Source organism: Oxyura jamaicensis, chromosome 24, assembly GCF_011077185.1.
Source record: "Oxyura jamaicensis isolate SHBP4307 breed ruddy duck chromosome 24, BPBGC_Ojam_1.0, whole genome shotgun sequence".
Taxonomy (NCBI): Eukaryota; Metazoa; Chordata; class Aves; order Anseriformes; family Anatidae; genus Oxyura; species Oxyura jamaicensis.
Genome location: NC_048916.1, coordinates 5,833,463 through 5,855,240, shown reverse-complemented (window position 1 = coordinate 5,855,240; position 21,778 = coordinate 5,833,463). Strand labels below are relative to the sequence as shown.

At 48.3% G+C, this 21,778-nt stretch overlaps 1 long non-coding RNA gene across 2 annotated transcripts in view; it reads right to left on the bottom strand.

The window, feature by feature from the left end:
- Nucleotides 1-4,084: 4,084 nt before the first annotated feature.
- Nucleotides 4,085-21,778, bottom strand: part of LOC118178043 — a 33,553-nt gene continuing 15,859 nt past the window's right edge. The window contains exons 3-4 of one of the 2 annotated variants that reach the window (XR_004756024.1): nt 6,539-6,611; nt 4,085-4,110 (exon numbers count right to left, since the gene is read on the bottom strand). This is a non-coding gene — a long non-coding RNA (uncharacterized LOC118178043). Of the gene's footprint in view, nt 4,111-6,538; nt 6,612-20,374; nt 20,488-21,778 lie in introns of those variants that run through there. The other variant, XR_004756025.1, reaches the window with a different exon arrangement.

Genomic DNA, 21,778 nt, shown 5'->3' with positions numbered 1-21,778 from the left:
TTCTCCTCTTTAGCAGCTCCAGAATGCTTAAGAAGATTCTCTAGGCAAAAGTTTAGGTTCCTGGGACATGCAAAGCTGTAGATGAATGAGCCGGGTCACAGAAGTGTCCTGCTACCACCTCCAAACGCCACCACTTTTAGCTTCCTTCAGGAATGTTGCTGTTTTCTTTGTTTTGTTGCTTCCTGCTAACAATTGCATGGCTGTCGTTCTGGATTGCCACCAGGACACGCAAACCAAACCCGCCCTGCTCTGCATGGAGAGGGAGCCTACAGCCAGCACAGGCAGAAGGATGGCTTAGCTGCCCGTGACCGCTGGTGCTTCTTGGCGCTGTTTGCAGAGGTGACGCCTTCACCACCAGAGGCATGTTAATTCAGTTCATATTCTCTGGACCTAGTGCAGATCTCTCTGACAAGGTAACCTACGCGTTTGTCCCTTTGATAAATGGTGTGCCAGGCCAATTACCATTTTGAGAGTATCTTCTTGATATCTTTTTTCATGGCCCAAAGCAACCAATATATATCTTTTTAATATCTAGGATGAACTCCTCTCGGGGTTGACCATCCCCAATCATAACGTTTTCTGGTTCATCAGTTTCACTTTTTGCTCCTTCTGGAAATGACACCCCAGTATTTACACCTCTGCCTCGGTGCCTGTGCTGCCGAGTTCCTGCCTGATATTGGTCACTTCATCACAAGTGACAGCTCCGGGGATGGAGGGAGGCCGTCGATCAGCTCTAGACAAAGCCTGCAGGATGCTTTGGGCCCTGTGGCTCCCAGGTCATGGTTTGCATCTTGGGATAGCTGTGTAGATTTTCAGTTTTAGCTTCTTTGGAGATTATCTAGGTCTCAAACAACTTTGATAGGTCTGGAACAACTTTCATTATATTCTGTATAACTCTCAAGCAGTGGATGATGTTTTCCATGCACACTGGAGAGCTGTACTACAGATACCAGTGGGCTCTCCATTAGTCCAAAAGAAGAAAGCACATGGCCATCTTCGCCTCCAGGCTAGTAACTGTTTTTTCTACTATTTTCAAAATTGGCTGGAAACTTGTAAAATGCCCTCTTCCATCTATCTTTCCCCTTTGTGGATGTTAAAAAGGGAAGGAGAATTTTTAACAGCATGTGTGACTTGTGCTTAAATAGCACCCTGCTCAGTGCTTCTGGTTTCCTGATCAGAAGTGAGAAGTTAATGCACTTACTACAGTAAACACAGGGGCCGAGGTAGAATTTAGGTTATCTGAATGTGGCCTCGAGAATACACCAAATGTGGGATTGTGGTGGTGCTCTGTACATCTCAGTGTTTTTAAACCACCGAGCATCTGTCACGACCACCTGTTCTTCCCTTTCCCGAGCTCAGCTTTATAGAAGGGCTTTGGAAGGAATGCATTTTGAATCACTTGGCCATTTGCTTCTACTGGTGTGACTTGCTAGCTCCACGAAACCCAGGAACTGCTCACATACAACAAAACTCCTCTTTATCCTGAAGGGATCATCTGTGCCAGCTCATCCACATATTGCCAGAAACATCGGCTGATTCACGAGCAATTACTGCAAAACAAAGCAATGAACCAGTTCTTGACTGCATGTTAGAAACTGGGACACTTCCCACGAACGCTGCATCTCTTTGCAAGGGCTATCTATCTGCAGATGGAAGCACTGTGTTATTTCACTCATGCCCTCTGGATGGTATCTGCTTTACAAGGTGCCGTTCCAAAAAGTTCTCCAGCATCCCCTGTCCGAAGGACCAGTGAGATCTCCAAAGGGCTGAATGCTGGCTGCTCACACGGGACACCATAAAGTGGGGGCTTAGGTCCTGCAAGCGCTTGGCTGCTGGACTGATGCTGAAGTCAGCTACCTGAAGTCCAGGCTAGCTCAGCCTGTGTGATTCATTTTTCATTTATGATGTGAGAAAACTGGTTAAAAACAGAAACCTGGCAGCATCTGAGCAAAAGAAATATCCCTTAAACAGAAAAGATGAGAACTGGAATCTAAGTGGAGCGTGGGTTATAAAGACTGTATCTCTCTCCTGCAATTGCACATACTGTTTATTCCAAAGTCTTCCCTGCAATTGAACTAGATGGAAGGAGAACAAGTTCTTACAGAGCATTTGTGTGGCAGAAACCGTCTCTTCTGGTGCAATACTTGCTCCGCCATCTGTGAAATTAAGAACATTAGAGGTATTCTCACTGGAGCTCCCTGACGCTTCCTAAGCTTGGAGGAATGCTGAGGTGGGAAATGTTCCTTCCCAGAGCCTGTTGATTGAATCCATGTGGAAATCTCTACCTGACAATTAGGCTCATATGCCTGAACTGGAGCACAGTTCTCCCTCAGCTGCTGCTCTGGGAATTTAACCCTTGCAAGAAGTGTTTGCTCATCTCATAGAGGCCTCCTGCTTCCAAATATTCCGGGTAAAACAGCACCTGCACATCAGTTGCTAATGGGAAGACGTGACCCAGGAGCAGACCAGAGGTAAAGGTCATGTTCACTGTGGGTTATCCAGGCTGTGTTATGCCACCAGAGCCACATGTAAGAGATGAACGTGGGTGCTCTTATTGGTGCCGGGTAAGAACTGGATGGGTGCACCTGAGCTGCAAGAGGCCACCTTGATGGCCCCTGAACACAGGCTGGGCCCATCCAAGTATCCAAGTGATACAAAAATGAGGAAATGTCTTTGAGGCAATGAGAGGATTTGCCACTAAAATGTTTTAGGGAGATGAATCTACAGAACTAGGAAATCTGACAATATTCTGTGGCTGAGAGAAGAGGTTTTGCTTCTGCAAAGAAACACCCCAAAAGATTGGGCAGGAGATAAATGTCAGCAGTCACGGAGAGATCGCAGCCTCTTCTCTTCATGCAGAAGGGAAAGAAAGCCTCCATGTCACACACAGCTATAATTCACAGCTCCCGAGGCCAAAGCTGCTTCCTTTGCTCACAGACAGAAAGCTCCTCACAACAGCTAGGCAGGTGTTTTTTGCTCGCTGTCGTTTGCCAGCCTTGGGCTATGGCAATACACCCCAGTATACAAAGTCTAAATCTGTTCTGAATGTGGGAACAATACCCAGAGCCACAGCTTCCAAGAAAATGCAAAGACAGTTTGGAACAGACCTGCTAAGGGGCTTGGTTGGGATCCTCTGCTTTGGATACCACCCCCTCCATGCATCAGGGCAGGCTCTTGGTGTAGGGCACTTGCAGAGGTGAAGATCTACAGTTTCCAAGGTGCAAACAAGGGTGTCCCTGATTGTCACAGTGCTGCCTAAGAGCTGCTCCTCTGGAGGGACAGCCTCGCACTGAGCAGGAATACTGAAATCCCTCTCGGTTAGAGGAGCACTTGGTGAGGAGTAATGAGCCATTGTGAGCCTCTGTGTGTGCCAACGTTTTCTCTGCAGTGCACATATTTTGAGAAATGTGTTGCCAACTCTAAACCCAGGAGCTAACGTTCATGTTTTTTTCACTGATCTCTCTCCTCGAATCAGGTTTTGAATAATAGGAATTCGTGTTTCACCTCTGCTAGTAAATGAACATCTCTGCTCTTCATTTTGAGAGAGCCCTGTCTACCCTTCAGCCTGCTGCAAAAAGGTTTTTAGTGTCCCAAAAATAAAGGCTGTGGATTTGTAGAAGCCAATAAGACAGGAACAAGTAGCTGGCTGAAAATTCAGGATTAGACCTTGGAAGAAATGTATCTGTCCTCAACAAGAAAACTACTTTTCCAGCCCCAGTTCTCCCTAACCTTTGCCTTGCCTCGGTCCCAGCCCTGAATGTACAACCATCAGCCACAAATGACTGAAAATTCAAGGACTGGTCTTGGGAAGAGCTGGTCCCAGTCCTCATTTCCTTATCTCTTAATTCACAGCTAACTTCATTCTTCAGCGAGTACTCTGACAATCCCTATCTCAGTTTCCACCTTTTATTTTTAACCTAAATACTTCTGCCTCAGAATAGTTGTTTTTATCATAGCCCTGGCTCAGTTGCTTTTCTCCCTCTTGAGGTTTCATAATGTTGTGTTTATCTAATGATAATCTCGGTTCTGACCAAACATGAGTATCGACACTAGCTTATTGTTTCATGTTTGCTGTAGTATTTTGCACCCATTGTTTTGCAGCCATTGCTACTGTAAGGAGAAAAAAAAAAAAAAAAAAAAGTGCTTTCAGCTAGTTACATTTTGGTTCAGTTTCTGATAGCATGCCTGCTGTGTAATGGAGACATGCAGAGGTGAATCACATCACAGTTATTTTGGCTGCAGTCCTGAAAAGTGATCCGTGTGGCGAGACACTCACTGACACCAGGGGAGTTATCACCGGGGCAGGCGGGCTGGGGCTCGGCATTCCCGGGAGAAATGTGGGGTCCCTCCCTGTCCTCACACCAACAAACCTTCCCATGCAGCGTTAGGGGAAACAGAATCCCCTTCTCTCTGGCTTCAAGCCTTGCCCATGGGGAAGGTGACATGCAAGCCTCTTCGAGAAGCAGTAGGAGGGAGCTATGTTTTGAAAATCGGGTGCTCTGATCCTGGCCCCCTCCTCTCCCTGATTTTTCTCAATCCCATTTTTTGACCTTGGAAAACAGCCCAAGCCAAGCCTAGTCTCTTTGCCAAGCGTGCTGTTAAATACTGGGGGAAATGTTCAAAGTGAACAACATATTTATCCTTTTGAAGCAAATGATAGGTTTGTTTCAAGCCAAGTCCTATTCTGCTGTGATTTATTCTCGTAGTCTATATTCCTTTCTTTTTTAAAAAAAGTTATTGAATTCAGGTGATGTGTTTTTGACATGATTGATTTTGACCTGGATGTGCCTGAGCTAAATGAATCAACGTTGCCAATTTCCCCTGCCCGTGACTGAGGAACAGCCCAGCTGATAAGGGCATTCTTCTTTCAGTTGGATGTTAGAGCAGTGGTCCTGGTTTCCAGCAGAGGAGCCAGCTGCTTTGTATCAACGGCACGCTGAAGTGGTGGCAAAAGCATAGAACAAAGCTAGGGGTCTTGTATTTCCTTTGGATTCAGCTTTCACATGTTCTAAGGCAGTTTATTCCAGGTCAAAAGAGAAACTCAGGTGGACCAATACCGGCAACTTTCATCCCTGCCGGAGCTGCTCCGTCTTCGCACAGCAGCTGCTCAGCCCACAAAGAAGTGCCTCGCATCGCCCTCGGGAAACCTCTGCTCCCAGGTTTGGCTTGTGCTCAGGAAAACTCCATACGGAGGAAAGTGGCTGAGGTAATGGTCCTTTGGCAGAAGCGATGTGAGAGGGGAAATAACATTGTCCTCGTGGTGCTTAACCCTTCAGCCTAGCACGGGGACATTGATGCTTACTGTAGCTGGTGCCCTCTGTGCTGGAAGGAGCCTGGAGGTGGCTTCGTGGTGGTTGCTGTCCCTGCCAGACAGGTTTCCAGAGGCAGCACACGTCTCTAGATGCAATGAACAGCATGTCAGGTGTGTGTGAGGGTGGTCTGGCATCAGTTGGTGAGTAAGAGGAGTGGCCCCGGGACATTCGGTATCTCTAAGGTTTGGGAAGTCAGCGGTGAGTTGCGCAAGGTTTCGTCCAGACTTGCCTTTTCCCAGCTCCTGGCTGCCAGTCCCAGAGGCTGCTCAGCAGGAGGGCAGGTGCAGCTCGATTGATACCTAAATGACAGCCTGAGATCAAGCACGGCTCCATCCCTGTTGTCTCCTCTGTACGTCTCCAGTGCCAGGTTCATTAAACTGAGAATCCTTTTCTCCAGCTACTAACCACGGGGACTGGTGTTAACGTGGGACCAGCGTCCTGCCTGCCGTGCTCACACGGGGTTTCAGGCAGTCCCTGGGGCTAGATATACAGGAAACTGATGAAGGCCCAAATAGGAGCTGGCCCCAGGAATCACCATCTCCTATATTCCACATTTCGGCAGATAAGCAAGGGCACGGATGTGGACAGTATAATTCTGTTCGCTGTTGCTTCTTTTAGGTTTAGTGTTAAGGAAAACCAACCAACTAAACAACCAAAAAACCAGAGGGCAAAAAGAGAGCCAGTGACGGTCACTGCCCGAAGACCTTGGAGCCAAGGCATGTGACAAGAGCAAGCCAACAGCCACAAGACCAAGAAAAGGATCTGCACAGTTCCCAGACAAGAAGGAACGTTAATTATAACTTGCCACGTGCCCATCCCTTGTCAGCTTGGTAGCTGTTGTTATGGTGAATAAGTAATTACATGAGTGCCTAGAGGCACTGTTCAGGATCCCATAATACCAGAGAAAATCGCTTTCCCACATAGTGCACACAGAGACTGTGTTGCAAGGTTGCTTTGAATCACAGAAAACCCTTTAAAAATAGCTAGGGAAATTCTGTGGAACTTTTAAAGGCTTTGCTCTTCATCTCCTATTCTCTACAGTCAAACGCTGTCAGAGTGGACCTCCTGATCTCAGTGCTAGCTTGCTGTTATCCTTTCATCTTTTCTCTGTCTGTGACAAATGAATCTGTATTTACAAGGGGTAGTGAGAAAAAAAAGAAAAAGGGGGGGGGGGGGGCGCTGAGATTCGGGAACGATCCAGGAGGTGAGGAAACTGTGAGGCATACCAGGAAGGCTCGTGCTTCTTGTCCTGCCACCAGCAACCACTGAGAAAAGCCTTCTTTCCTTCTTCCCCTCCTCCTGTCAGGTATGTACATACATTGATTAAAATCCCATATGAATACACATTGATCAAGATCCCACCCGAGGCCTCTCTCCCAGTTTTAATGGCCCAGACATCTCAGCCTCTCCTCCCACAAACGACGTTCCAGTCCCTTTGCTGGACCCTCCCCAGCAAGCCCGTATCTGTTTTGTGCTGGGGAGCCCAGAGCTGGCACAGCACTCCAGATACGGTCTCACCATAGGCAACCACAGCAATGAAAAAAGGCATTTTGTGCTGTGCTGTTTCTCAGTCCGCGTGTTTCATATTTCTGGGAACGCTTCCTCGTCCAGACCCTGCTGCAGCCCGGCCAGTTGTATTTATATGCAGCTGGACAGAGATGTCAAAGTGTAAATGTAGGTCAGGAGCATAAATGCAGCTTTAACATCCTTTCATTTTTCTGCTGCCCTCCCGTGCCACGGGACTGACCCCGCCCTGGGGTTTATTTTGCCAAGCCGAAATAAAGGCAGAGCTCTGCGCATGCCTCAAACATGCCTCATTTTTACCTTTCCTGTCTGCATCCCTACAAGTCCTCTCCGTGAGCCGGAGCTGAGCCCCTGGGGGACTCAATATTGCTTTAGCAGCCATAAATAACCTGCTTGGAGGAGAACAAAGGCATGGAGGATCCCAGTAAAGCTGGGCTGTGGGGTGGCTGCAGCTGGCGAGCGGCTACGGGCATGGCCCCAAGGCCTGGCAGGGGACACCTGGCTCGGGGACGGGCTGCCCAGTGTTGATGTCACACCAGGGACATGCAGATGCACGTTCGCTTAAACTAATTAACACGACAGAAGCTACCTCCTCATCTGGCTCTGCTGATGGCTGGCGCAAGCTCATTTTTGTATCAGTTGATTAGCTCTGATAGCTGATCTTATCTAATTGAATTATCGCCTAATGACGACTGGGCTTTGTGTATGTTAGGAAAGGAGTGAGTAGAAACCCAGCAGCACGGGGCTTTTCTCCTCCCAGAAGAAAAGAAAAGCTCGTTCTGTTGCTGTTAACTTTGGCAAGGCATTGTTAAGGAATTTGAGGGCCCGGGTTGAAGGTTAATGGCATGGAGATAGGATTAATGGCAACTCAGGCCGGGACTCAAGAACCAATATTACAGCTGGTGGACTGAGAACTGAGCTGTTTTCTCAAGTGGATGAAAAAAAAAAAAAAAAAAAAGGACTGAATAAAAGATGGCCACAGTAATAACAACAGGCACAAAGAAACACAAAGCGCCGGGGTGGGCAGCAGGGAGGTGCCTGGCCGGAGGCACACCGTGCTGTGCTCATGGAGGAGCGGCCCTGTGGAGCTGTGTTCTGGCAGGTGATGCTCTCAGGCTGCCTGCAGCTCTGAAATGGAGGGATGTCAAACCCAGATTGAAAAGAAGAGCAATATCTGAGGCAGAAAAAAAGCCCAAAGCCTCTGCTGTGTTAATTTCTCCAAAGCGCTGTGGTTCATTCTCTAGCATGTTCTCTTGCTGCAGAAAGCAGGTCCTGAAGGGCTTGGTGCCTCTTTCCTGATTTGCTTCATCTCAGAAGCAGAGAGGTGCTCCACCAGGCCATCCTCACGTTCTTGCTTTCTTCTTTATCTTGTCTGATGTTTAAGAATGTTTATATTTAGCACAGCGCTGGAAAGAAAGATGTTTTTCAAAAGCCTGCTTCATGCATGTCTTCTCTATTTTTTTCCTTTCTCATTTTACTGAACTAAAATTCACTGACAGCTTTTGGACAGAGGATAGCAATATTCAATAAAAACCTGCGAAAGGCAGTAAAGTCACTACAATTTAGGAATAAGCTGAAACCAGTTGGAATTGCTACGAAGCTGGACTCTTCATACAACAGGCAGCAAAGCCAGGGCAGTCGTGTTGGGATGGGACGGAGCTGCCCATACACAGGATGTTTGCAGTGCAGAAGTCTCCACTTGAGCCAGTTCTCTGTGATCTCTGTTTTCACTTATTTCACATGATTTACCCATTCAGGACGCAGGAGGAACGCAGCGCGCCTGCAGGCCTCGTAGCCAACTGGCCCTTGGACTGGGAGCACTGGGAGCGGGTGGGACCACAGGGAGACACCCAGCTGGCTTTGCTGCCCTCTCTGTAGGTGTTATGAAGTAGTTTGTGTGGCTTCAGTTGGCTTCTACTTAGAGTCCCCCCAAACAGATAGCTTCCCCTGCCAACTGCCTCATGCCAGCAGTGCTAGGAGGGAGGATGACAGGTTGTCTTCAGTCTCAGGCTGTTGTCGGGATGAACAACAGGGCCACTGCAGGGACTCCTTCACCTGATGAAACACTGGGAGCTGCAGGAGCTCCTCAAAACGAGCTGTGGTGAGGGTGTGGAAAAGCTGTGTGAGAACAGAGGCTGCAGTTCTGGCTGGGAAAACAACACCGGGTCCATTCCAGGACCTTTCCTGCCTTCTCCTATTCACACTATGACATTTTTCCTGCACGGAGGCAGGCAGGCGAATGCAGCATCTGTTTTCCCTCAGCACAGCCCTCTGCGCTCAGTGTTCAGCATGCAGAACCCCCCCCCCCCCCCCGGCCTCCCCACACCCCGGGGCAGGGATGCTGGATGCTGATGCTGTATCTGCGTGGGGCCAGGGCTCCATTCGCTGCCTGAGTCCCTGCAGCCCGGCCCAGCATTGCTATAGAAACAAGGAGAAGGGAGGAGATGCGCAGGAATCTCAGCAGCTGACCAAAAATAGCTCCTACCTTCCCGGCGTGCTGGAGCCGTTCACAGCCTGACCTTTCTGCTGGAGCCTCCTGTGTTTTGTGGAGGAGACACAATTAGCTTTCGTGTGGCCCCATCACGACTCGCCTCTGCAGCCAGCCGCTGTGCTGCCAGCTGGATCCCGGCGCTGGCTGCTTGGGGGGAGAAAAAGGGACGGATCCCAAGAGCGAGCTGCTCTCTGCAGCCCTCCCCAGCACGGGGATGGGAGCAATGCAATGTCCTCCCTGGGGGTCTGGGTATTTCTGTGTGTCTTCACACGTTGGGCCTGTAATGCCGCTCACCTGCTGGCCCTTCTCAGGGCTCTGGGGGAAGTCTGTGGCTCCTGGGCCTCGGCCGGATTCAGGCCTCCCAGGTCGGAGCTCTCTGGAAATTGCAGCCCTCATGTCACTGGTGAAAAAATACCTTGGTATTCATTTCTGAGGCAGGCGTCTGACAACTGTGGGATCTGAGAGAGCCATGTGCTGGTTTCTATTCCTAGGACAGCTTGAGTCATGGGACCTGAGAGACAGAGCCGCATCCTGCATCCCACCGGGGCTTTCCTCCCGTCTAAATCAGCATGACAGGCTGAGGCTCTCTAAGAAAAGAAAGGCAGGTCTCTGTCATTGCCTCTCAGCCCTTCTCCAGCTGCTGCCTTCCATGACGGAGGGACCGGCTCCCTGGCAGTCAGCCCTTCTCCTCCCATCCTCCCACCATGGGGCAAAGCCCCCCAAAACATCACTCCTCTGCTCCCAGGCTGCTCCCGAACCTCCCACAGTGGCTCCTCCACCTTTATGTGCCTCCCGAAACTGAGAGCTGCGAAATTGCCTATAGACAGCCACTGGATTTAAGGCTGATACCCCATAAAGCTGTTTTTTTCTTTCTTTTCCTCAGGCTTTCAGCATCAGACAGATTTCTTTGCCCGTCAGCACCCATGCCTGCCTCCAGAGGGATTCCTTTAGGCACTGTCAGCTCTCTTTGCCCTTGGCAGGCGGGCAGCATGCCTACAGAAACCTCTCTGCTCCAAGGAGGCAGGTTGGCTGCTTTGTTGAAGGGAGATGACCTTTGTTTTGACATATTTTTGCCTCTTTTAAAATATTCCTTTTTTGTTGTTGTCATTTTTCTCCAATGAGAGACAAATCTCTCTTCGGGCTTTGGGTTTGTTTTCATTTTCACTGTAAGAGCCAGGAAAATTATGCAAGTTTTTTTTTTTTTTCTAAAAAGAAGCTAATTTATAAACAGCGGAGGCAAAAACCACTTTCCTTCTCTCGCCCAGCTACGACTGCAATAATCTATGAGCAGGCAGTGCCCGGGGAGCCATAGCAAATGGCCACGGCCATCACAGCACTCAGCAGCAGTGCTGTGCCGGGCTTTTTTTCTGTGGGAACAGAGCTCTGACGTTGGTTATCTCCTGAAAATCCTCTCTGCCAAGCCCTGCCCTGCGTATTGTGAATGCCACCTTCTTCCTAAGCCAAATACTCTCTGGACATGTTAGAACAAGTTGATGAGAGCTAATGAGGCTGGGATGATTTATTGAAACCAGCTTGCTTGTTTTTTCTCTCCGTAGCGCGGCTCCAAGCGAGGGGTAAAGGCACTGACATCACCGGTGTGGGTCTGATGTAACGCCATGGAAAGGAGGGGCAAGCACACGCTGTTCGATCAGCTGCTCTGGCTGCAGATCTGCTTGGCATCTCCTATTTGTGTCACTTGTCTCAAAATAGGAACTGCCAGCACTTTGCTAAATGCAGTGGAAATTCCTTTTCTTCCAGTGCTGGGGCTCGAAAATCTCCTGGAGCCTCCTCCTCTGCTACGCTGCTCCTGGAGCATCCCCCAGACATGCCTGGGGAAGGTGCACCAGGCAGCTCTGCCCCTCTCTGCAGCACCAGTGTGCTACAGGGACCACTTATTTCTCTTCTTCTCCCCACGATGGAGGCTTCCCAGGTTGCTGCCCAGAGCCCCAGACCTCCTCGTGCTGCTGCTGCTTCGCTCATGGTCTGCAAGCACTTGCAGAGGGCCAGGGGCTGAATTTGCAGTCCCTGGCTCAGGCTCCCAGCCAGAACCTTAAGGAAGTAAAAGCGGGGTCTGCAGCTGCAGCTATTTGAAGTGCCTCCAAGTTGGCTGCCTGGCGGGTTGTGTAACTCCTATGGCATCTGCAGCAGCCGTCCTCCTGGGAATCCTGTGCCTTGAAGTCCCTGACAGAGCCACTCCAACACACGTTCTGCGTAGGTGTTTTCTTTCACCACTTTATCAGCAAACGGTCGATCTCTTGTTCATGTCCCAGACAAAGTGGGATACACTCGGCCCGGCAGGAGCAGAAATGCATTAGAAATCTGCTGCTGCTTGCTGCTGCGGCCACTGTTACACTGTGTATGCTCGGTATGTCAAACAACAGGAATCCAACTCTGTTTGGGGTTTCAGGGGCTTTAGTAAGACATTAAATCAGCTCATAACGTGGCAAAAAGGACAGAGAAGGAGAGTCTTCCTGTAATGAAGACTCCAGTGGAATACTTCATCCTGAAACCTGCTCAGTGCCAGTCCGCAGCAGCAATCACAAAATTTCAATAGGAAAACAAATGGTTTCTACTAACTTCATCATTATATAGTGGCACTGGAAGCTGGCTTTACAAATTAGTTGATTAAAGAGCCTCACAAAGCACTTACTCTGGGAACTCCCTGCGGTGGCAGGCTGCTGTCCCCAGTACCCCATCCCTGAGAGGGATGGAGCAGTCCCATGGCCCTGGGAAAGCTCTGCTTGTCTGCCTTCTTCCTCTTCCTCATGTATTTTCTTCCTCCAAAAGCTGCCGTTACCTCTCACTCCGACAGCATTGTCCCTGAGACCAAACTGCACCGTCAGTAAAATTGTTTTAATAAACGATACATTGTGTGCAACCTCGTTCTTCTGCGTTCCACATAATGCAGACTGGAACTTAATAAAACCCAAGTTTTCAATGCCTCATGCATTCTTTCTTCATAGGAATTAGGCTCTTATTTAAAGGGGGTTTTATTTGCTGATTACAAATAGTGCATTCATGCATCGAAAGAAGTTATGCCTTGATTCTCAGCGGGCAGAAATCAACATGGGCTCCCGACTCCAGAGAGCTGTGCTGATTTCCCCCGCTGAAGAGATGACCCTTTCTTCCCAGGCAGCTCTGCCTTTCCCTGAACAGCTTCCAAATGATGACTCTACCCACAGATAAAGAAGTTGATACGTGCCATGTCTAACTCCGCAGAAAAGGAGGATTTGTGACTCACAAAGGTACTTACTTACACTTCCTTGGTTTGATGCCTGGCTCGGAAAGGCTCCTCCTGGCTGAACTGGTGCCTCTGTAAGAAAAATGCAAACACACCAAGCTCCTGCTGGGGCCTGGGAGTGAGAAGGAGGTGTCCTGCTGTCCAGGTACGGTCTGGGTGAGCTGAACAGGAATGCCCAGTGTCCCTCAAGATCGCTGTACCTGCCTGAGAAAGCCTTGCAGGCTTCTCTCCTCCCTTTTCCCAATGACACCGTGCTTATAGCCAGCTCTAACCCCAGCCAAGCCCTATTTACAGGGAGGGAGCTAGGACACATCCATTTCAGAAGGTGGAAAATCTCACCTACCTCAAGGGTTGTGGAAGTACCTCAGGAGCATGAGCAAAGTTCACCAGGACATCCAGAATGCTCACTGCCCCTCGACCTGGGTGGCTGCCGCACAGCTGGGGGCAGAAATGCCAGGGAAAAAGCCTGCACAGCCCTTCAAACACAGATTTCCAGCAGCTACAGGTGGGAAGCACAAAGGCAAGAGATGATGCTAGGCAGGCTTCCTTTACTTATTTCATAAAGAAGTAAAATCCTCCCCCAGTCCGCTAATATTAGCTCTGGCGTGGAGGCTATTACCTGCACTCTCGTTTTAAACTTTTAATTATTTTTTTTTCCAGTGTAGCACCTACCATTATGTGCTTGTTCACACTTCGTTGGGATCTTTACTATTTGTGCGTCTGTTTGTTGTTTTATACTTCATTTGCCACCCCCCACCCCCCCCTTCTTGATTTTTAAATGCCCTTTGGTGAGTTCAGCTAGTGTTCAACTTCATTTATTCCTACCAGTGAAAACCCTGTGTTTAACGCCATGCAGGATTCCTTCCACTTCACGGTCTGGTAATGAGCTCTCTCCAAATTACTCTGCCTTGAGAGTATCTTGGTAAGGAAATGTGCAACATCTGAATTCACCAAGTATTTTTAAAGTTTGATGGATTTAAATCTTGGCCTCTGCAGATTTAATCTTCAGTTAAGCTCCTATTTTTATTCAGTCCTACAATCACACATACTTGAGGGTGATTTCTCATTTCCCAGTGAATATGGACCAAAACATGCTCTCTCCACACCTTTAGGATCTCGGCTGTGATCGGGGTGCCTGCGAGGGACCAGCCCGTGCTGCAGCTCTCACCAGCGGTGCTGCCCCGTGCCGAGCTCAGCCACGCCAGGAACCGGAGCTGCCAAGTGCGATTTCTGGCTGGGGTAACCAGGCAACTTTCAGACATATGTGAAATTTAATTCAAAAATTAGCATTATTGGTCCCAGCATAAACAGGAGGAGAGAGAACAGGCTTTGCATTTTCTGCTTTATGAGCTTGGAGGTAGCGGGAAAATCTTCCAGCATATGATTGTTTACCAGAGCCGCAGTCCCAACATCCAACATACTCCAGATTTTTTAAAGCATTTGTAATAACAATGGTCCAGATCTGTATCTTAGAGAAGCCAAAGAGCGTCTTTCGCTTGGATTCTACTGAGCCATATCCTTAGCAGGCATAAAATGGCCCAGCTCCAAAAAAATTAGCAGAGCTGCAAACATTGACACCAACTAAGGATCTGGCCATATGTGGATTTGGATGAACACTTTGATTTTATATTTTCCAGGCATAGTGCAAAACATTGGCTAATTGGCAACATTTGTATTTAAAAGGCAGTTAAAATAGTAACTGTATTTATACATCCGTGTATAGAAAAATAGATGCAGAGTGGGAGGAGAGAGCTCAATGGATGCAATCTTCTGGATTGGAGAAGCTGAAATTCAGTTTTAGGGCAGCAACAGGCTCCCTTCGCAGCCTCCTGTCATTTATTTCCAGCCCATTGCTTTGCAGACCTTAGATTCTTCTCGGGACTGCTTTTGAATTTAGAACAAGTAACGCAGCGATACTAACAGAAAGGCCAAGTGGCTTTTCAGACGTGTATTTTTTTATTAACCTGCAGGTCCCCAGCTTTCAGCTAGTTGGTAAGCTGGGACAATTATAAAACTGTTTTGCTGCTCCCTTTTGCACAGAGAATCCAGATGAAGATGAAGTGGAAGCCGTGCAGTGTCAGGAAGGGTGAAATTTCCCCAAGGTGCGCACACACACACACAAAAATTTCAGAGTAGCAGGAGAAAAGCAAGCGCATCTTGGTCCTGCCTCCAAGGGGAACAGGAGCATTAGGGAAACCCTACCCTGGGCAGCTGAGCTGGTGATTTCTTGCCCATTTCCTTTTTTTTTTTTTTCCTCGATTTATCACTGATGTAGCACAGGAATGAAGTGCCTGGCCCCGAGGTGAAGCCGCAGCAGGAGGCTTGCCCGGCCACCCTGCGAAGGGTGCTGCAGAAGCAGGCAGATCACAGGCGAGGTGGCAAATATTGACTTTAGGTTTGTTTGTGTGAGCCTGATAGGAATCCCCACACAGACCCAGCTATTTATAAATTGAAAAACTGTCCCATTATGAGTCCCTGCTCCAGAACCAATATTTGATTTTAATATTATGTGTACAGGCGCTTGTAAAATAAACAGACCTGTTTGCACTGGTATCTAGGCTCTTGCAGACAGCGAGTCAGATACATTGTTCTGCTCTCCTCTCCCCTTCCAGAGCAAGATCATGCAAAACTTTTGGGAAGAGAATAGAAATTGAACCAAAAAGTACAGATCTGGATTTCAAGGCTGGGAAAGACGTGAAGCTGTTGCCATTGCCTGTGCCAGAGATGATGGTAGATTTAATCAGTCAAATCTTTCCTCAGCTGCCACCTCCACGTAAAGAGCACTTGTGGCAATAAGATTTCCACTTTGGAGAACACAGCACCAAGAACTAAGCAGATCAAAGACAAAAATGATGTTTTAAAGGCGACAATTTCTGTGAACCTTTTCACATCAGCTTCACCACCACTGCACAGAGCTGGTTCAGCACCGGTTGCCTGCTTCCCACTGAAAAAGCCCTCCCGTGCAGTGCTTGGAACAGGGCAGCTCTGTGACTCTGCAAGCATTTGCCTCCATAGATGACCATCCTCTGGGCTAATTTGGCTCTTAGGGTCTTCTTCTGAGTTCTTTCACAGCTTCATGAATCTGAAATTACCCCTTTGAGCTGATGGATTTGTTCTTGGGTAGATCAAGAGCCCAAGGAGGAACCTAGGCTGTAATTTGGATTTCTTCCACAGATTGAGCTTGCAGTTTATCAGTTGCATCTGCGGGCTACAAGGCTCACTGCAGTCCGGACAGATGGTTTGAAAGATATAAAGGGTATGAGAGGAATAATCCAGCCATATCCTGCTGGACCTAGCATCTCCTCTGTGCCATTCTCGTTTCATGCCCTGGGTCCCTCAGGGGAACTCATCAAACCCTGTTTGCTTTGACCAGACAAATGTTTCTTTCCAGTAGTTTCAACTGCAGTATTAAGAGGCCCGTTTAATTAAGGTTTCTGCCACTTAAATCAAGCAGAACACCATGCAGAGCACTGAGTAATAGGACCCTGATCTCCACAGCAGCTTTTTTTTCCACCATAAAGAAAAATAAATGGCATTCATGCAACTCACCAATCTGCTGTTTGCTTTCCAGCAGTGGTCTCTGATGCAAATTGCAAGAGCCTGAGCTCCTGCCTCTTCTGTGCCAGGGACAGCAATAGGGAAGGGGGGAGACATTGCCTCCTGCACACCGGGATGAGGCATTTGGAAGTCCTCGTGTACGTGCCTGAAGGGCTGGAGCACTGTGTGACAAGGTAAAGTCCTCCCTGCTCCCTAAAATTCCCATTCACCCTGCCAAGCTGGACGTGCTGTCTGTATTCCTGTCCCTGCTTCGATGCTCCTGCTGCAGGGATGGATGCTCTGCTGTCTGCTACACCAGGTGGCCCTGAGGACGTGACCAAGGCCGCTCTGCTGGTGCTGCAATGGGGCTGTGTTTTGCAGCTGACTTCTTATTTAGTTTCTTCTCTTTGGCTTGAGAGGAATTCTCTTTTCTTGGCTTTCATCTTTCTGGAAAGCAGCAGGTGTTTTCAGTGTCTCTAATTCTTGAGGATAAATATATTTGTTGCTTCACCTGTAGCTACTCCTTAATAGCACTCCTGTTTATATTATAGCTGGGATATGCTCATCTCTGTCTGTCTTTATTTCCAGGTTTCATTCCACTCCCTTATGCAAAGCAGAGCCAGTAAATCTCATTTCATCAGGGTGTATTCATAATGAATTCATATCTAAGCCTCTTCACAGACTTTTGGCTTTAATTTATTGCATTTACACCTCCAAATAAGCAACATCTTTTCGTCTTGCACAAGAATAATATTTTCAGAAGATGTGAGAGCTAGATAGGATAACTGTAGGAGTTCCTAGGAGAACTATTTGGTGAACCAAAGCTGGGCCGTGGATTCCCAGCTGTAACATATTCTACACCTTGCACGTGAAGCCGTTCTCTTCCTTCTGTGTGCCTATATTTCTTTAGAGCCACGGCACTGTAACTGAAATATTGTTTCTTCCCATGCTCTAGTAAGCAAGTCCTTTTTTTTTGTGAAGCATTTCCCAGGTCACCGGTATTCAGCTCATGGGCTCCAGCTGGTCCTGACTTTTCATTTTTTTCCCATTGATTTATTTGCAAACTTCAGTATCTCTTTAGCCCGTCTCTGAACAATGTAAGTGGGTCGAGGAGAACTAAACTCTCCAAACACCGGCGTCCTAATTAATGTTCAAAATTAAAGTGCTAATTGTGAAATGGCGTGTGATTCAGCTGCCTCCATTCAAAAGCCCTTTATCAGTGCGCTCGAGGCAGGCTTTTCCTTTGTTTTGAGGCTGCAAAGGGGGATTGCAGGGACCTTATAAAAACCTGGTAACTGCTCAGTTCGCTGGGGATGCTTTGACGGAGCCACGCTGGGGGCAGCAGCACATGCTGTGATGCCGCCAACCTCACTGGGTCAAACTCTCCGAGGAACGATGCTGCTTGGCTTTGAAACCCGAACGCCAGGCAGGGAGCTGCTTGCTGCTCGACTGCAGGACTCGGGAACGGTGGGAGAAATGCAGTTGCTTTCAAGTGTTAGAAACACAGAGACCGGGGAATTTATGGGTCTCACGTCTTTTGCTAAAGCAGATCCATTAAGCGGACTGCCACTGGTCCTTTCTTCTTGCACCAGCTAGGCTTGAAGATTGTTTTTCCCAGTGACTCATCAAGTGCTTTGTATCATTTAATGCTTTCAGAGATAAATAATCCATGACATCACCTAACAAAGAAAGCAATTGTAAAAAAAAAAAAAAAAAATCAATTGTTCTTGGCACCTATTGTGAGCAGGAAACCTTTGGTGGTGGATATTGAGTTACATTCACTGTTTTAGACATTTTTTGACTGATACTTGGTGCCAGCGGATTCCAGAGCATGAAATAATTTCTTGATGTGGTGTGTTAGTCAGGGATATCAGAGACTTCTGCATCAGCAGGACAATATACGGCACTTCGCTGTGAGTCATCAAGCCTGTTCCCAGCTTTGTGCTGTGACTCGTGTGACCTTGCGGAAATCACTTCTCCTTTCTCTGCCAGCCCGGCCCTCACGCAGCTATTTCACCCTTCTGGCTGTTTGTGGCAGGGCCTTCTCTTGCTCGCCACCCATAAATCATCTAGCTCCACAGGGCTAACCCTTGTTTGGCTCTAGACCTCTTTTATGGGCTTCCAGGGAATAGAGACAATAACATCAAGGTACTGAACATCAGCACAGACACAACAGCAACGAGATCTGCCTGAGAACAGAGATACCTCCTCAGTGAAGCCCTGCTTTGTGAGGTGTTAAATTAGATTAGGCTTTGGAGAATAATGAAGAAAATCCAAAGTATCAGGGGTCCTTTCCAGCACCTTACAGTGCCCTCCCCATGTGCTGCTCTCTCTGCACAAAGCAGCTGATCTTTGGATCATCCTGGTTCAAAATGCCCCCTTCTCTATCACCATTTCCAGCAACTCAGAGAGAGACCACACTGTCCATAAATCAGAAATATCCCCAAAATACATCCTTAAAGAATAGCCTCCCCCCCCAAGCCCGTCACTTGCTCTCTTGGACAAAGCAGGAGCTGCTTCCTGGGAGTTTTGGCACAAGCTCGCCTTGCCCTGGCACTGCAGGACTTTGCTTACATTCATTAGTGCTCTATTGCATTTGCATAAGCAATGTCTCAACAAGCACGGCCCTTTATCACTGTGATTCATGGAAATGACACAGTGGATGGTTGTGCTAACTTCGCCTTGAAATTAGGATGATTTATTCATTAGGAGGGTTTGTTATGAAGTCATTGCCATTGCTGTTGTCTCCACACACAATTAGAAACAAGGGTGCTATGAGAGAGGTACAGGGTAGGATGAAAGTCTCCTGGTGGGCCTCCCTTGTCTGTACTCTTCAAAGTGTGCAAGTCGAGGGCAGGAGAAGAGCAAAGCCCGCCTTGGATACACCGACGAAACGTCAGGGCACAGAGCAGATCATTATGAATTCTTGTGCTCTCCGCTCTAATCGCATTAGTCGTGATGGATTCTGGTGGTGTCCGTGCTGTAATTTCCATTGCTGGTCGGCACTAGTCCACTTAACGTCCACTTTCTGTGGAGTGTTTCCAAGCAATTAGTATTCTCTTCTTTTATCTGAGGGGTCACGGGTTACGGTGTGCTACTGAGGAGGATGGGCTGGAAGGAGAGGGAGGGGGGCCAGCACCTCCATGCACAGGGAAAGAGGATAAACCACAGCTCAGCTCACTGCAGACAGCAACGTGTGCCGGCTTCCCACCTGCTGAGCCCTGCAGGGAGACCTGTAGGATCACACCTTACCTTTCTCAGATGAAATCCTGGCTCCATCTTCTAGTTTCTCTTCAAGACTGCTGTGGGAGAAAGATCTCTCAGCAATGCAGTGCAAGGGGCTTGTTCCCACATCTGTAGCCCAAATGTCCGCTTGCTTCTCTGAATCCACACTGTGCCTTCAGTAACACACCTGTCCTGGATGATGTTTGCAAGCTGATCATTTATTCATTCCTTTTTGCCTGAAAGGTGTTTCAATAGCAGCATGATGTCAATATGAGTTGCGTTAAGCGATGGCTGTATCACGCAGCACAGCTTTCACCCTTATGGAAGGGACAGCAGAGCACTGACCTGCTTCACCTCGACTTTTCCCAACTGCAAGCTCCATTTCCATTTCTCCCATGAAACATTCTGGGTTTGATACTGAAGTGGCACTTGGTAACAGAAAAGCACCGAGCAGTTCTCGAGAACAAAGGCTCGCGTGACCCCCCTGCTTCCTCAGCAGCTCTCCCCGGGGGTACTTTTACACCCACGAGCACCTCCACAGCCCGCAGTGCAGCACTGGCAGCCTGCAGCAGCCTGTAACACCGATCCCAGGCAGATCGCTGGGCAGGCATCTTGGCTATACCATGGAGCAGATCTGTAAAAACACTCTAGCAATCCAACAGATGAGAGTAAAACATTTCTTTCAGAGCAGAGCTTTACAGGACGCTTACAAATATTTTGTGCTCGACTCAGTGTGCTAATTGGCAGGGCTTCAGCTGCTGGCCCGGCTCTGGCAGCAGCTCCAGGGCTGAGCAGCGAGCGGCTCTTCCCCCGCTTGCAAAAACTCTAAGTGCAAACCATTTCCATGCTCTCTCCTCTCTCTTTGGCAGGACAGTTTGCTTCTTTTTGCCTCACGTGAATCCTTCTGGCGCTGCTGGGGGAGGCACCCTGCCTCCTTGAGCCTCAAAGCTTTCTCACAGACGGGGCCAGGGAGCTCAGCCTGCCCGAAAGCAGCTCTGGGAAGCTCAGCTCGGCTCCCGCTGGGCTGCGGCTGCTCCAGCAAGTGCTGGCCTCATGCTCCAGGCTCGCAGTGAAGACAGACTGCATCTACCACGTACATCGCAGGAGATCCATCACGTGGCCACGTGGTGGAGTTTCCTTGGGAACCCATCTTCCACCTGTGGGGAAACCCTCACAGCTCTCCCTGCATTAATTGCTATTTTTTCCCTGGCCTCCCTGGCAAAGCGCAGCCTATTTCCTGAGCAGCTCACGGAGCCAGTGAACAGAGCTCATTCTCACAGCCATACTCTCAGCCTTGTCCAGCCACATCTCCCTGCAAAGAGCTCCTCGCCCAAACCATTCTGCAACTCCCTTCATAACCTGCAGCGTGATTTTCCCCCCTGGTGAACTCTACTCCTGCTTAATGCCACTCGGTGTTATAACAGAAATAAGCAATGCTTCTAGGGATCTGTCAGACGATGTTGCTAGCAGGTACAGCAAATATTTTAGACATAAAGCAGCAACACAAGGAACAAGGTTACCTAAAATTGCCATTAAAGCATATGGAAGCAAACGCAGTCAAAATTGCTTTGCAATCCACAGAGCATCAAACTAATCAATGTCACTTGAATGCAACTGAACTGTAGGAGGCCCTTTGTCGTATTTGGTTTGTATAGAGGATTATATTGGAAATTGATCCTGTTTCTTCAAGCAAATAGGCTCTGTTTGTTTTAATTACATAGATTTTCATTTATTATTTTTTGGTATATCCTTCTCCTAATTTGAGAGATGGAAGCACAGATATGAAAGACTGGCTTTTCTCAAAAGTCATGCAAAATTCCTCCAGTAATCCCCATTAGTGGGAAAAAAAACAGGACTTGTAAGTGTAAAAAAAAGAATTTGTGCCCCTCCAGGCACTTTGTAGCATGTAAGCCCCCAATGCGGTGAGCTGAAGGTAGAGGAAGATGTGCTCCTTTTCCATCTTTCCTGGGATGTTGTGCCAAGGCATCCCATGAAGAACTGCACCCTAAGACGATTTTATCCAGACAGGACTTCCCGTGATCTCTTTACTCTGCTCTAATGTAGAACAAGGCCTACGATCAGAGCTGGGACAAGCAAAGCAGATCACACCCTAGGGGTAGAAAAGCCCTAACGTGATATTTGCCACAGTGCCTCTGGCAGAAGGTTTGTTTCTCCCCCTTTTCTTCCTTTCTACACCCTACACAGACAGCACAGCAAGGTCAGTGCCTTGGGGCCACACAGGGATGTGGCCACCAGGGCTGTAGCCAGCAGCAGCTCCAGGACGTGCTCCTCTCATCAGCGAGTGCTGGTGAGTTGAGAAAGTGACGCTGGGGGAAGCACCTCATTGTGTCTTCTTGGCAGCCCTCTAATCTATAGGTGCTGTCAGAAGAAATGAAATAAACCTGCTTACTACAGATTGGCCTGTCTCTCTTTACTGCATCTCCAGGT